Source organism: the organism of the source record quoted next, unplaced genomic scaffold (assembly GCF_019419815.1).
Source record: "Pyrus x bretschneideri cultivar Hongxiangsu unplaced genomic scaffold, Pyrus_bretschneideri_v1 Contig5, whole genome shotgun sequence".
In the NCBI taxonomy this organism is placed as follows: Eukaryota; Viridiplantae; Streptophyta; class Magnoliopsida; order Rosales; family Rosaceae; genus Pyrus; species Pyrus x bretschneideri.
Window position 1 is genome coordinate 581,191 of NW_025999787.1, and position 15,086 is coordinate 596,276.

Consider the following 15,086-nt stretch of genomic DNA (forward strand, 5'->3'; position numbering starts at 1 on the left):
CAAAGGCACCTCTCAAACTAATTTCAAATTCATATTGCAGAGAACTAAACATCAAACTATGCCCGATGAAGGAAAGATCAAACATTTAGGTGAAAGGTGAAAAGTGGGACCATAGCTTGTACTATTGCATGCCAAGACAAAGGAAGGATCGAACGTTCAAGTGAAAGGTGGAATTCGGGTAGCCTCTTTGCCCTACAATGACATACATGATAGATAACATATCAACCAGAAGATTTTCCTTCTCCACTCTATCCCAGGATTATAGAGAGCCCTACTTCTTTTAAAAAATCTGGAGGAAATGTAACCAATGATGACTTGCAAACTAGCATGATGCAAGTATTAAAAAGCATGGAAAAAATCTCCTTAGAAACCAGAGGGAGGTTAGCAGGCTGTGATCTTTAATAGGGACATTATAGAGAAAGTCGAAGTTAGAGTACTACCCACCAAGGGAAGGAACTGTGGCTGAAGGTAGGCCAGATCTAGATCTGGAGAAATGACCAACCCTCCCCTAGTTTCCCTTATTAGAGAGGAAAAAAGATAAAAGAAAGAAGAAAGAACATGCCGGGACCAACGACCAAGAAGAAGTTAGAGACAATCCACAAGAGTTAGGGTTGCCAAATCTCTTGCCACCACTGTTTGAGGTCAAAAAGCCAAGATAGCTAGATGTGATGAAATTTGGTACGCCCAACCCATATGAGTGCCCTAGTACCAGAAGCTTGCTTATTGATAAAAGGAAGCCCCCGCCCTATCGACCACCACCATTGGTTAATAAAGGGGGATGAGAGGCTAATTGGAGGCAACCCAACGCAATTAAAAAACCATTCTCGGGCATAGATCATGGCCTAAAGTGGGGGAATTCTTCCTTCCCAAAGAATAATGTGGCCAATCATCAACTTAGGAATGAACTAGCAGAACTAAGAATACTGGTGATGCAAAATGCTCAGCCTCAAGCCCGCCCGATGTTCAGAATCGCTTATTAGAAGCCTTACCCATCATACGTGGATGAACATAACCATTTCTCTCTTAATTTCAAGATGCCCGTTTTTCCAACTTATAATGGGGAAAATTGCAGCGTTTCTTCTAGAGATCACATTTTCAAAATTTTAAACTATTGTATGGCTTTTGAAGACAACCCTAACTACAAGTAAAGGCTATTTGGAAACTCCCTGGTGGGGCTGGCTTCCCAGTGGTATTCTTTGTTGCCCCCTAATTCCATTGCTAATTGAGGGCAGATGGAAATGGTTTTTCACGAACAATTTTATAGAGTAGAGCCAGAGCTGACCATCAACAACTTGGTGAAGGTAAAGTAGTATGAACATGAGCCTACAGAGGATTTTATGATGAGATTCAGGAGGACTAGGATGAGGTGCCAGTTTCCTATTAATCATGCTCAACTTATAGCCATCGCACATAACGCTTTAATGTTGCCCTTGAGAAAGAAGTTCTACGATGTATAAGTTAATGAACTCCAAGAGCTAATGATTACAGCTACCAAGTATGAGAAATTATTGACCGAAGAACAACAAGTGAAGCACTCCTCCAAGACTCCCCCATTCTACAAAAATAAAGCAGCAATACATCAGTTAGAGTTTGAAAGCTTGGAAACAAGAGATAATGAAGACGACTTGAGAGAAGGAATAAATTTGTGCGCGACCGAGATGACTGGTCCTTTCAAGCCTTTCACAGTGAAGGGTCTGGTTCAACCAATCAAGGATAAGAAAATTGTGATGAATGATGGAGGGTTTGTTCTTATTAAGCCTCCAAAATATCAAGCATATTCCTTTGATTTAACCAAGGTTGCTGACATCTATGAGGAGCTAGTATGAGCCCGAGTTATCTCGCCTGATAATACCAAGAATATGCCCAAACCTGATGAACTAAAGGGGAAGAAGTATGCAAGATTCATACTTTCAATCACTCCATCACCAATTGTGTATGCAAGATTCATACTTTCAATCACTCCATCACCAATTATGTGCAGTTTAGAGATTGGATTCAAGACTTGATTGTTAAGGGGAAGTTGTTACTAGAAAAGCCCTAGGCTAGCATGATGATTGATACAGATCATTTCCCCGAAGTCCTAATTAATATGATAAACCTTACTTGGGTGGCTAAAGGGAAAGGGAAAGCTACTATAGGAAGAGAAATGAAAGGTGTAGATAGACCCACTGAAGGTAGTAAAAGGTTGCCTGATAGGCCTCAGGCAATGGTAATCAGGGAAGTAATGTTGTGTAGTAAGTGCCAATGTGAATGTGAGTTAGAAGTATCAGTACCAGGTGCCATCAGAGTTAGCTAAAAGAAAGGAGAAAGAAGAACATTAAGCTCGCAGAGCTAACCTTCGGGCGTCTAAGTTAAAAAGGTCAAAAAATGTGTTTCACAGATTGTGAAGAGATTTAGAACCTAAGAATTTGTCTGAAGTGTTCAGGAACCTTGAATCATCTGAAGAGGTAGAGGATAAGGATGGAAGGCTGCCACGATGGAGGGATGTTAAAGTACCCTGCTCAACCAGTCATGGTAACATAAGATCAAAAAGGACATAAAGGAATATGAGCCTAATACCTTCAGTCACAAAGGTAAATTCAGCCCGACTAAGCCGAAAATGGTATGTGGTAGGAAATTATGGAAGACCTATGAGAGAAATGAGGGCATCCATGATAATAAGGGTGCAAAGACAACATAAAGCACATATGAATTCATTACAAATCCTTATTCTGTCAGAAGGTTCTAGGAATGTCAAGATCGAAAAGTTTACCGAGGGAAGTAAGAGGCAGCCAAGCTGGAGAAGTAGAAAGGAGATAGAGAAAGCTAATAATAAGATGGAGGGATGAGGATAACATGTTCCTCAAACTCCTCACATTGGGAAGTACATGATTTGAGAAGAATGTAGGAAAACATGGTGATGGTGCCCACCCTAGGGTGGAACCCATTAGCGATTCGTTTTAGGACTATGCTTCCTAAAAGGATTGCACCCCTACTCTTACAAGGGGTATTCCTTTTGGGACCCCAAAGCAACTGCTTGATTTTAACATAAATCCAGTAGGAGAAGGAGAAAGAGAAGGAGATAAGGCACTGAAACTGATGTTGAATGAAGAAGCATAGGCTTGGATGGATCAGTTCATGTGCCAAATTAGGGAGAAAAATGAAGGGGCATCTGGACTTAGCAACTTTCATTTTAACATGACTTATGTGTTGTCCTCCATGTTTTACCCTGATCTCAATCAACCAACTGTGATGCAAGAGAATTATTTATCATAGGAACCAATGATGGCCCTTGTGAACCTTGGAAAAACCAACAAAAAGGAACCAAGAGTGGTAGTCTTGCCCAAATCCCATGGGAAAAATGCCCGAGAGGATATACACTAATGAATTGGTGTTCAGAAAGCTAAGTATGACCCTGGCAAACCATTTGAAACCTATCTATGTGATAACTCATTTGAAAGGAGTTCATTTTAAAAGAATATTGATAGATGGAAGGGCAGCAGCTAATGTGCTACCACTTAAGCAGATGAAGAAACTTGCTAGGATTGAAATATATCTTATTCCAATGGATATCACAGTGTCCAGTTTTCCTGGGGCTATTACTAAGACACATGTTATATTGTATTTTGAGGTAGATCTGGGGTCCAAGAAGATCATGATGGCATTCTTTGTGGTGGATAACAATTCCACTTATGGGGCTTTATTGGGAAGAGATTGGATACACTAAAGTTTGTCTATACCATCAACCCTGCATTAATAAGTTGTTTTTTTACTGTGAACCAACTATTGTCAGGCAAGGGTTTTAGGAGATAGTGAAGGCCGAATCACGACCATTTCTCTCCACTGCCAATATTGATGAGGCCAACTATTACGACCCCAATGTTAGAATTTTACAATTTCAGGAGATGATCAAAACGGCCACCTTACCAAGGTGATGGCCTAGAAGCTCTTGGAATAAGGATTGTTGCTCACTAAGGAGGAATACGATTTCACATTATCCCAGCCTACCATCACCAATGATGACAGAACAGAAGAAGAAAGACTAAGTGGTAGCAATCAGGTCCTTAATCAAAAGCTTGCTAGAGTATGGGAATGAAAAAAAGGAAATTAAGCAATGCTCAGCCAAAGAAATGGTAGAATGAGAGGAAGTAAGTTCTAGCATGTAATACCCAAGAAAATTTAAATATATGAATTGGATATTCATAATTATGAATATGTGAAAAGAATTGAGAATTTATATTAATTCATAAAAGTTTCGTTTTAAATTAAACTAGTTACAAGGTTTAAAGTTTGGACATTAATTATTTAAAATATGTAGATCTTTTGAGGACAAAATTTATATTTTTGAATAGAGGTCGATCTCATGAATGCATAGGCGCAAACCGTTTGTGAAAGGGAGTTAGAATGAAGAAGTTATTAACGTTTAAAGTTGGGGATAAATTGGTAATTTTAAACATCTTTAGAAGGCTCCAGAAAATCTGAAGCCATGTGACATGCCACATATGTGGCTGAGATGAAAGGAAGAAACAAAAATGGACGGTTGGAATTGAAAGAAAAGCATAGAAAGGAGAGAAGAGGGAAGGAATCAAAGAGGGGGGTGGGGGATGGCCAATAGGGGTAGAGAGGAAGGAGAGGAAATGAGAGAAGGGAGAAGGAGGGAATCCTTCAACCCGGTTATACCCACAACCCGACTCGGTCGGATCTTTTGATTCCGGCCATCTTAGACGACATGAAGGGTGTCAAATTGATCCTTACTTCAAACTCAATCGTTCCCTCTTCCTAGTACACCCCAAAAATAATAGATTTGGCCTTGAAATCAGGAAAAATGCATCGGTGGGTGCGACGGTCATTGCTCGGGATTCCCCAAATTTTGAAATGTTTCCATCAAATTACTACCACCATTAGGCTCCTTTTGAGGTCTGGAACGAAGCCCAAACAATGGTAGGGGCGGCGGAGCATCGGAGGTGACGTTTTGGGACCACCCATTTATAAGGTTTTTGGCGGGTTCGAGGCACATTGGGGCCTTTCTAGGCCAAATTGGACTTGGCTGCAAGTATAAAGTTTTCTCTACTCTTCGAGATCTTCATTTCTGTAATTTTTGAGAATTTTTAGAAATAGTTAAATTTTCCGACGAGCGGGGCCTGGTGCGGCGGCGCACGGCTAGGGAACCAATATTGTGTTTTTATGCGAATTTCGTTATTCTAATTATGCTTTTGAGACCTAACTGCTGTGGTTTGAATATTAATACGATTGTGGTATATGTTGGATTAAATGAATATATTTGGTTTTGGTTTGAATTTTTGGATTCTATGTTAATAGGTCATGTGAGCACTTTTCAAAGTAAAAATAAAGCCCACTAATAAATAAAATAAACTAATAAATTTCAACTCTCCTTATTCTAATAAAGAAATAAATAAAATAAAGCATTTTATTCTATGTGCGTTTATATTTCCATTTTTTTACTTCTAATTCAACTCACCTTTTAGTTTGATCTTCAACAAAAAGGTAACAGAGGGGAAGCAACAAGATCCAAGAAGGAAAACAAACCAAAGTACCGATCTAGCAAGCAAGAACAAGCAATCCAAAATATAAATAAATTTGAAGAAAATGTCTCCAAAATGGTTACAGGTTTTGGAAGATGAAAAGAAAAGGAAATCAAATGAGAGAAGTGGAGAGAAGTTTATAGAAACTGTGAAGAATCTTATTCTGACGTGAGATGTGAAATTTGAACAACTACTGAAACAAATAAGGAAATGTTGTGATCTATTTTATCTGACAAGGTTAGGGTGGCCGGCGGCAAGGAGAAAAGAGAGTGAAAGAGATGTGTTTGTAGAATTGTAGAGGAATGTGTGTTGTTATCCTGCCTACATTGTGCTTTTATTTATAGTAATAAAAGGAGAGAAGATATTCCTTCATCCCCAAGGAATACAAGATACAATAGGAAATGATAACTAGAATCAAATCTAATTTAGGATTTACTCAATCACACTTAAACTAGGAATGTTTACAACACTCCCTTTTTAGTGTATAAATACTCAAGGTAGATTTAGCATCATGCAGAAGTTGAGGAAATCGACTTGTCGACACTGATTCTAAGGAACAACGCTTATTCTCAATAAGGTAGGAACTTGCATAAGTAAATGAGTCTCACTAAAAAATCCTAAGGCTATGGCAAAAACCCAAGTAAGGACAAAATCCATAGTCTAAGGAAAAATGCATGAGAAATGCAAAAGTCAAAAGAAACGCCTACGGGACATTATCAGGGATATGACCAGCCCAAGGTGGGTGCCTCGTTAAAACTTAGTTAGGTAGCAAAAATCCAGTAGGAAAAATGCTCCTAATCGTAGGGAAAAAGAGTACATTAAGATCAAGCAAGTATCTTCAAGATACTCCCCCTGAGTTTGAGACAATTCCAAAGAGAAATAGCAAAGTTACAACTCAGAAAGTTTACGCATAGCAATTCCATGAACAAGCTTCTGAAACGTCGTCTTCGGCAGTGATTTGATGAAGAGGTTAGCCAGATTGTCTTGTGAATGGATTTGCGTGACTCCAATCTTCTGATGCTCTTGTTGTTGATGTGAAAAGAAAAACTTCAGTACAATGTGCTTGGTGTTGTCTCCTTTGATGTAACTCTTCTTGAGTTGTTCGATGCATACTGCGTTGTCTTCAAAAATAGTTGTCGGGACATCAACTATAGGATGAAGATCGCAGAAGCTTAGAATATGGCCCACTACTGCTCTTAACCAAAAGCATTCCTAAGTTGCTTCATGTAAGGCGAGAATTTCAGAATGATTAGACGAAGTGGCAACTAAGGTCTATTTAGTTGACCTCCAAGAGATTGCGATGCCTCCAACTGTAAAGACATAACCCGTTTGAGAACGTGCCTTATGCGAATCAGATAAGTATCTTGCGTCAACATAACCAACAAGGTGAGAATTAACTCTAGAAGCAGGGGGTGCGGCATCACTCGAGGATCCATAGGGATAAAACAAGCCCAAATCCGTAGTACCCTTAAGGTAGCGGAAGATGTCTTTCATGCCAATCCAATGTCTGCGTGTTGGTGCATTACTGTATCTTGCCAAAAGATTAACAGCGAATGAGATGTTGGGTCTAATACATTGAGCTAAGTACAATAAAGCGCCTATTGCACTTAGATAAGGATCTTTAGGCTCCAAAATCTCTTCATCATCCTCCTTCAGACAGAAGGGATCTCATTTTGTATCTAGCGATTAAACAACCATAGGAGTACTCAAAGGCTTCGCTTTATCTTCATTAAAGCGGCGCAACACCTTTTGGGTGTAGTTCAATTGATGTACTAGGATTTCATCCGAACAATGCTCTATCTTGAGACTAAGACAGTATCGAGTCTTTCTTAGATCATTCATCTCAAATTTCAACTTCAGGTGCGTAGCAGTTCTCATGAGCTCTTCAGGAGTTCCGAAAAAGTTCATGATATCGACATGTACTGCAAGAATCACAAATCCGGAATGTGACTTCTTAATGAACATGCAAGGACATAGTTTTTTGTTCACATATCCCTGACTAGTCAAATACTCACTCATACGGTTATACCATATTCTTCCGGATTGTTTCAAGCCATAGAGTGAACGCCACAGCCGAATTGAGAGCATGTTCCAAGGTTTGGAAATATTTGAACCAGTTAATTGATGCGAGATTTATACGCACACAAATTAAACCCTCTTTTTGTCAATTGTAGTATAAGTATAAGTAGGGATCGTTCTGGACCGGGGATTAGGAGGGATTGTTAACCACTTGGATTTGACTTCAAAAACGTAAAAACAAGTTTAAAACACTATACTAAACTCGAAGAATGCAAAACTAAAAGTAAGAAAGATTAAGACTAAAACTTAAACAAAATATGGGGGGGGGGGGGGGGATTTAGGTTTGGACGAGATTAAACTAAAGTGGATAGATTGCAAAGAAAACAAATTGTAAATACGAAATTGACGGAAATGAATGGATGGGAAAGCTAGCTAAGGGGTTCATCTCCACACATGTTATACTTGCATACAAACCGATTTCTAATTGCTTTTCAATAAACCATGAATTCTCAACGCCCCGGGTTAATTAGGTCCGCTTAAATTAACCGTCAAGTTTTCCTTAAGTTAATGAATTGGATGATTGCATACGACAATCCAAAGCATTCCTCACAAGTTCCCTACATGAATTGCATAATAGAGATACAAGCAAGAATCATTAAGCATCATGAAAACTATAAGTGTTGACGAGGCATTCGTCACTATGATTGCATGAAACTTATGCCAAGAATATGTTTAACGCGATTGTTTATAAGCAACCTCCACTACTTGTGAATATAAGTTCATAACTATTACGTGAAACTCACTTATATTCTAGCGTCAAATTCATGCATGAAAATTAAGCGTTCATTCTTAATAAACATACATAAATAGGTTATCAATCAAACAGTTAAACAAATTGAATTCATAACTTATGAAACGTAATTAAAAGTAATCAAATCATATTACAAACATAAACATAGTTTCAAATCACCCCCTAGCTAAAGGGGGTTTAGTTCCTCATAACTTTGAAATCAAAGAAACACCTAAACATTCCAACAACTCAAAACTTGAATTGTATGAACGTTTAAGCACTCTTTTCTTCCATTTCTCATACGTACAAAACAAAGAGAATTAAAATGAAACTTTGAAATCAAAGAAACACCTAAACACTCCAACAACTCAAAACTTGAATTGTATGAACGTTTAGGCACTCTTCTCTTCCTCGTTGTTGTAGCACAAGGTTTAAGGATAGGTTGGTTGGGGGGATGGAAGTGTTGGGGAATTATGGAAATGGATGAGGATTGGTGGAAATGGAAGATGGTTTTTGGATTCTAAGGGAGAAAGGAATGTGTTTGTGGTGTGTTGTTGTGTTGTGAATGAGATCATGAATGAATGAATGAATGCAAGGGTATTTATAGGAGTAGTGGAGAGAACATATAGGGAGAGAATGTGAATGATAGCTAGGAGAATGATTAAAAGGGTGTGAATGGTTGGAAATGCATGTGGGTGAATTGGTGGTGCAATGATGAAAGAATAAGTGCATGTGTGTGTTTTGTGTTGGAATGAATGTGGATGCATGATGAAAAGTTAATAAATAATGCATGTAGGGTTAGGAAATAAAATCATAACTTAAAGGGGGGATGATTAAAGGATGTGGCTAGGTTGGAAAGGTGTGGAAGATGGATGGAATTAGGGGGAATGCATGGCAATGATGGGGAGTTCTTTGGTGATGAATGCAATGATGAAGAGTGAATAAATAATGCATGTAGGGTTAGCTAGGTTGGCTTTGTTTGGGTGCATGTGAGTTAAAGAGGGAGAATGTGGTGAAATGATGAAGTAGGAAGGTGGAAATGCATGTGACTTGTTTGTGGAATAAAGAATGAATGGTGGAATGATGAAGTGAATGCATGTGGAATTAAAGAGGGAGAATGTGGTGAAATGATGAAGTAGGAAGGTGGAAATGCATGTGAGATGTTGGAAAGGAATTGGGAAGCTCACGGCATTGACTTATTTGTTGGTGTAAATGTGCAATGGTTGCAATGATGAAGAATAAAGGGTGCATGTGGGTTGGAAGTGATGAAGAAAATGCATGTGAAGGGTTTGAAAGAGGTGGGTGTGCATGTGAGTTGAAATGCATATGTTTAAATGGTTGAAATGTGTAGATAATTATGAGTATGATAAGTGATAAATGTATGGTTATGATAAGTGAATGGTGAATGATATGTTAAGTGATAAATGAATGATATGTGGTGAGTGATGAGTGAATGGAAGTGATAAGTGATAAATGTATGATATGATAATTGAATGATATGTTAAGTGAATGATATGATAAGTGAATGCTTTAAGTGTTTAAAAATAGGGAACAAAACCCTTCCTTGCATGGCAAGGAACGGAGACACAAGGAAACACACGACAATGTCCTAAGGTTGCAAGGAATGTTGTTTTTGTGTTCTAAAATGCGTAGGAGTTTTCAATGATGCTTAAACATGAGGTCTTTTAGGATTTAACTTTCCTACTTCAAGTCTTTAATTTCGTCCATCCTCTTGGCTCCAAGCATATGATATCCATTCCAATCTCTAATTTGCTCCAAAAGGCTCCAAAAGGCATCCTTTTGCATACCTTGCCCTTAGAACCTGAAAACACACAAAAGAAGCATAAAGGACTAAAATAACTAGAGAAACATAACGTAAATGCACGAGAACAAGCCATTTAAGTCGCATGAATATGCTCCTATCATTAATGTATGTCCTTTAGGAACTTTCATATAGATTTCCGTATCAAGATCCCCATAGAAATACGCAGTTACTACATCCACTTTCCATGTAGATTTTCAGAAACTACCAAACTGATAAGGTAGCAAAAAGTAATCACATCTATAATAGGTGAATAAGTTTCGTCATAGTCAATCCCGGGGCGTTATGAGAAGCCTTGTGCAACAAGACGAGCTTTGTAATGCATAATTTCATTCTTCCCATTACGCTTCTGAACGAAAACCCACTTATAGCAATGGGTTTCACATGTGGAGTAGTAGGAGCTACAAGTCCAAACACTTTACGTTTCGCAAGCGAATCGAGTTTAACTTGGATTACTTATTTCCAGTTTGACCAATCAGTTCTACGTCGACATTCATCAACGGACCGTGATTCAATATCATCGCTCAACAGGATCTCAGTAGCTACTACATGTGCTAATGCTTCATAGATAATCATCTCATTTCTACGCCACACATCATCTAAGCTAGCATAATAGACCGAAATCTCACGATTCTTAGGATGAGTATTCATCTCTCCAAGGACACTTCCGTAATCTAGAATTTCCTTGTGAGTTGGATAGAATGAGTAAGCGATAGTCGAATTCAAGGTAGGCTCTTCGGGACCTTGTGCGTGGGTTTCCTCTTTCGGGGGTGTGAATCCTTTGAACCAATGGGTCTGCCACACTTTTGTGTAGAGGTAGATGATTGGCTAGCCGCTAATGTACGTGGATCACCAATATTGGTGTCCTGGGCTTCCAAGAAGGCAATTCGTTGTACATTTGGTACATCTATCTTTGCAGGCGTATTCACAACTGGAATATGTGATCTTGTTACACGCGCTAGATCTGTGACAAGCCGCAACAAGCCTCAAGCAGACCAACTTGGCTGAGTGCAATATTGCATAGCCTCAAACATCCATTTGGATCTTGGTACGTATGACCAACGATCGAGAAATCATTTGTAAGCGCTTAATGAAAGCCTCTGCTAGGCTGTTCTGGGTGTGAACATGGGGTGCAAGATGTTCAACTTTAACCCCAACCGACATGTAATAGTCATCAAAAGTTTTAGATGTGAATTCTCTAGCATTATCCAATCAAATAAATTTGATCGGATAATCAGGGTGGTGAGCCCTGAGCTTGATAACCTGAGCCAACAGTTTGGAGAATGCAGTATTCCTTGTGGACAACAAGCACACATGTGACCAACGTGTGGAAGCGTCAACCAAAACCATAAAGTATCTAAATGGTTCGCAGGGAGGGTGAATCGGTCCATAAATGTCCTCTTGAATCCGTTGTAGAAAAATGGGAGGATTCGAACAAATCTTGTCATAAGAAGGCTTCCCATTGAACATGTTTGACATGTGATTCCTTTGATCGAACCTAAACTTCGGGTTAATGGATGCCCATGTGAAGATATGAGGATACGGCACATCGATATTCGTCCAGGATGTCCCATATGATCATGCCAAATTTTAATTTTGTGCGTGGTCCTAGTAGTAGGGCCGGCCACATAGTGGCATTCTATGGGTTGTATGGTCGTAGTATACAGACCACTTGGGATACGCTCCATCTTCTCTAAAATACACTTCTGGCCATATTCGTAGGAAGTTATGTATAGAAATTCAAGTCGGTTTTCTACATGGGTTTCAGCATGGTAATTATTATCTCTAATGTCCTTGAAACTCAACAACATTTTTCCAAACCATGGAGAATAGAGTGCCTCAGCAATGGTCAAGATTGTACCATTGGACAACATTATACGTACCTTACTGTATCCTTCTATTAGGTTGGATAGGCCTAAGAGGGTTGTCAGAGGTGCATTCTTAGGTATGAAGTTAGTGAAATAGATTTGTTCACGGAAAATTGTGTACGTGGTTGCACTATCTGCCAGACAACTAACTTCCCCACTAGTCATACCTAGAATGAAAAATTAATTTGAATCGGTCACATACATAAAAGTTTTAAAAATAAATATCAATTCAAAATAATTCATTTATTCAAGGATGGTAAGTAATTAAAACTTAATATCCAAAAAAAAAAAATCACCAACAAATAATCCAAACATAAAGGAAAATTGTTCAAAAATCAACCAAAAAACAAAAATGGGGGGAGGGGCGGTTTGGCCACTTGGTGGAATTCGGCCCTAATGTCTTATTTCAATTAAAAAATAAGTCTATGTCTAAGATTCTAATCTTTCATAGGGGTGGTACCTCTTGAAAGTCAGAAACCTCCATCTTTGTAGTCTTCGGTTCGTCCACGAAGTTTGATTAAAACTCGTGTGATTCAAACTTCTTACAACAAAAATGATATTCATCTACAACCTTCTTGGGAGATAGGCAAACATAGGACCAATGGTCTTTTGAACCACAGCAATAGCACATATCGGCATACATGGTTTCAGGTGCTTTGCCTTTATTCTTGAAGTTCGGGGTTTTGGGAGCAAGGTTTGGGCGCTTCTGGGCTTTGTTGCCCCCCTTGGATGGGCCTTGACTCTATTAACCTTGGTAAGATGACTTCTAGCCACCCTTACCACGCCTCTTTTGGTGTTTTGGGCGTTGGTTTGTGCTATAATGTTCTTCAGGCACAACAGTCGCCCCAGTAAGTCGAGCTTGATAATTCTTCATCAACAGCTGGTTCTGCTTTTTAGCGAAAAGTAAATAGAGATCAAATTCAAGAACTTAGTGAACTTCTGAGCTCTATATTGTTGCTACACGACAATATTAAAAGTAGAGAAGGTCGAATAAGTCTTCTCCAGGAGATCCTCTTCGATTAAAGTTTCATTGCAAAACTTGAGAAGTGATCGGATTCGATAAACTTCAGAATTATATTCATTCAAAGACTTAAAGTCTCGAAAGCACAAATGCTGCCAATCATATCTTTCTTCAAGCAAGAATATGTCCTTTTAGTGATCAAAACGATCAGCTAAAGAGACCTATAATGCACGTGGATCCTCCTCAACAATATACTCAGTTTGCAAGGCGTCATGGATATGTCTTCAAATGAAGATCATAGCAGTGGTTTTTTCAGCTTCACCAATAGGGTTGTCCATCTCTTCTTCAATAGTAGGACGCAAGTTCTTTGCAATGAGGTAGAGCTTCACATCTTGGACCCACTTGAGGTAGTTCCTTCCAGAGACCTCTAAAGCAGTGAAGTCGAGTTTGTTCAAATTCGACATGTTCCTATCACAAAATAGATGGACAAGATGTGGTTAGAATAAAGGAGAAAAATCAATCCATTCACGTAAGAGTAGAACATACAGGTTCTAATAGACATGTATTGGCCTAATTTTGCATGAAAAAAACTTCGGGTTTTCATGGGTGATGTTTTTAAATGAAAACTTCAGGTTTTCAAACAAGATATATTTATAAGAAACTTCAGGTTTCAAAATAATTATGAACTTCAGGTTCATATATTCCTGCAGGCAAACACAAATATATACACAGAAAAATGCAACAAGAATATGCAAAAAATAGGATTTTTAGGTCTATAATTATAATTGAATTTAATTATTTGGACTTCGGGGCAAATTAAAGTGTGGGTGAAAAAATATAAAACCCATTTGGGGCTAAAATAATTAGGCAAATAAAACTCAGGGCCCAAAAAGAAAAAGTAAGCCACGGGTGGCTAAAAAAAATTGGTCCATGTGTCCTATGCCCCAAAATTGGGCTAGGGGTCTCGAGTGGGACTGCAGGCCCACAGGGAGGAAAAATATTGGGTCACTAAAAGCTAGCCCCTAAAAAAAATTGCACTAGGCCCACTTTAGGCAGGCCTAAACAAATTTTTGTTTTTGTTTTTTTTCTATCACAAGTTGGGGGGGACCAATTGGGCTGAGCTTGAGTATTAGGCTGCTTCAGGCAAGCCCAATCAAAGAAACTTCTTCTTTTTTCCTTTTTTTTTCCACAGGACCAGTAACAGAGCCCAACAGGGCTCGGGTGGAGTCCAAAGACACCCCAGTCGTAGCTAGGTGCGTTCGCCGGGGAAGAAAGCCAGTGCCACTCTTCAGGCGACCTTGCTTTAGGACTATAAGGCTCGGGGCAAGTCCATGGGTCAATGAAGATTTCAAATATGAATGGAGATTAACAAGGTTGACGTTCTATCAAAACCCTAGAAATTCGAATCGGAATTTTAGAGAAATTCTGATGAGATTCAAGAATTTCGGTCAATTAGTGTCGGTGATGAGCTTTAGGCTATCATACATGGTGACCCGAGGTGTAAGGATAGGCTGCAGGCTGCAGGCCTTTATGCGACGGGGGAAGACGCCATGAAAGACGTCGAGGTTGCTGGGTTTTCAATCCTAGAGCCCTCAAATCCTAGAGCCCTAGGTTCCCAATCACAAAATCTTCTCTTTTTTTTTTTTTTTTTATTAATTCAATTCTTATATAATTTGATTTGATGCATATGCAATTCATAATTTCAATGCATGTACATGTACATATATTTGATGCAATTCATAGCAAAAATCAAATTCACATAATTCAACAATTATGATTATGATGCACACACAATTTATGTAGAATCTAAAATTCATAAAACGTAAAGTTGGGTCATGCATCATGATGAATGTTCATGCTATCAGGATTGCAAAAATATCAAGATAAAAACCGTTGTTTTGAAAGAACCTGATTGCGTGATGATATGGATGAACTAGTTTGATGCAGAAAAATTTCTTCAACCTCAGATTCCTAAGCACAACGGTAGGAGCGTGTTGTGGTCTATTTTATCTGACAAGGTTAGAGTGGCCGGTGGCAAGGAGAAGAGAGAGTGAGAGAAATGTGTTTGTAGAATTGTAAGGGAATGTGTGCTGTTATCCCTCCT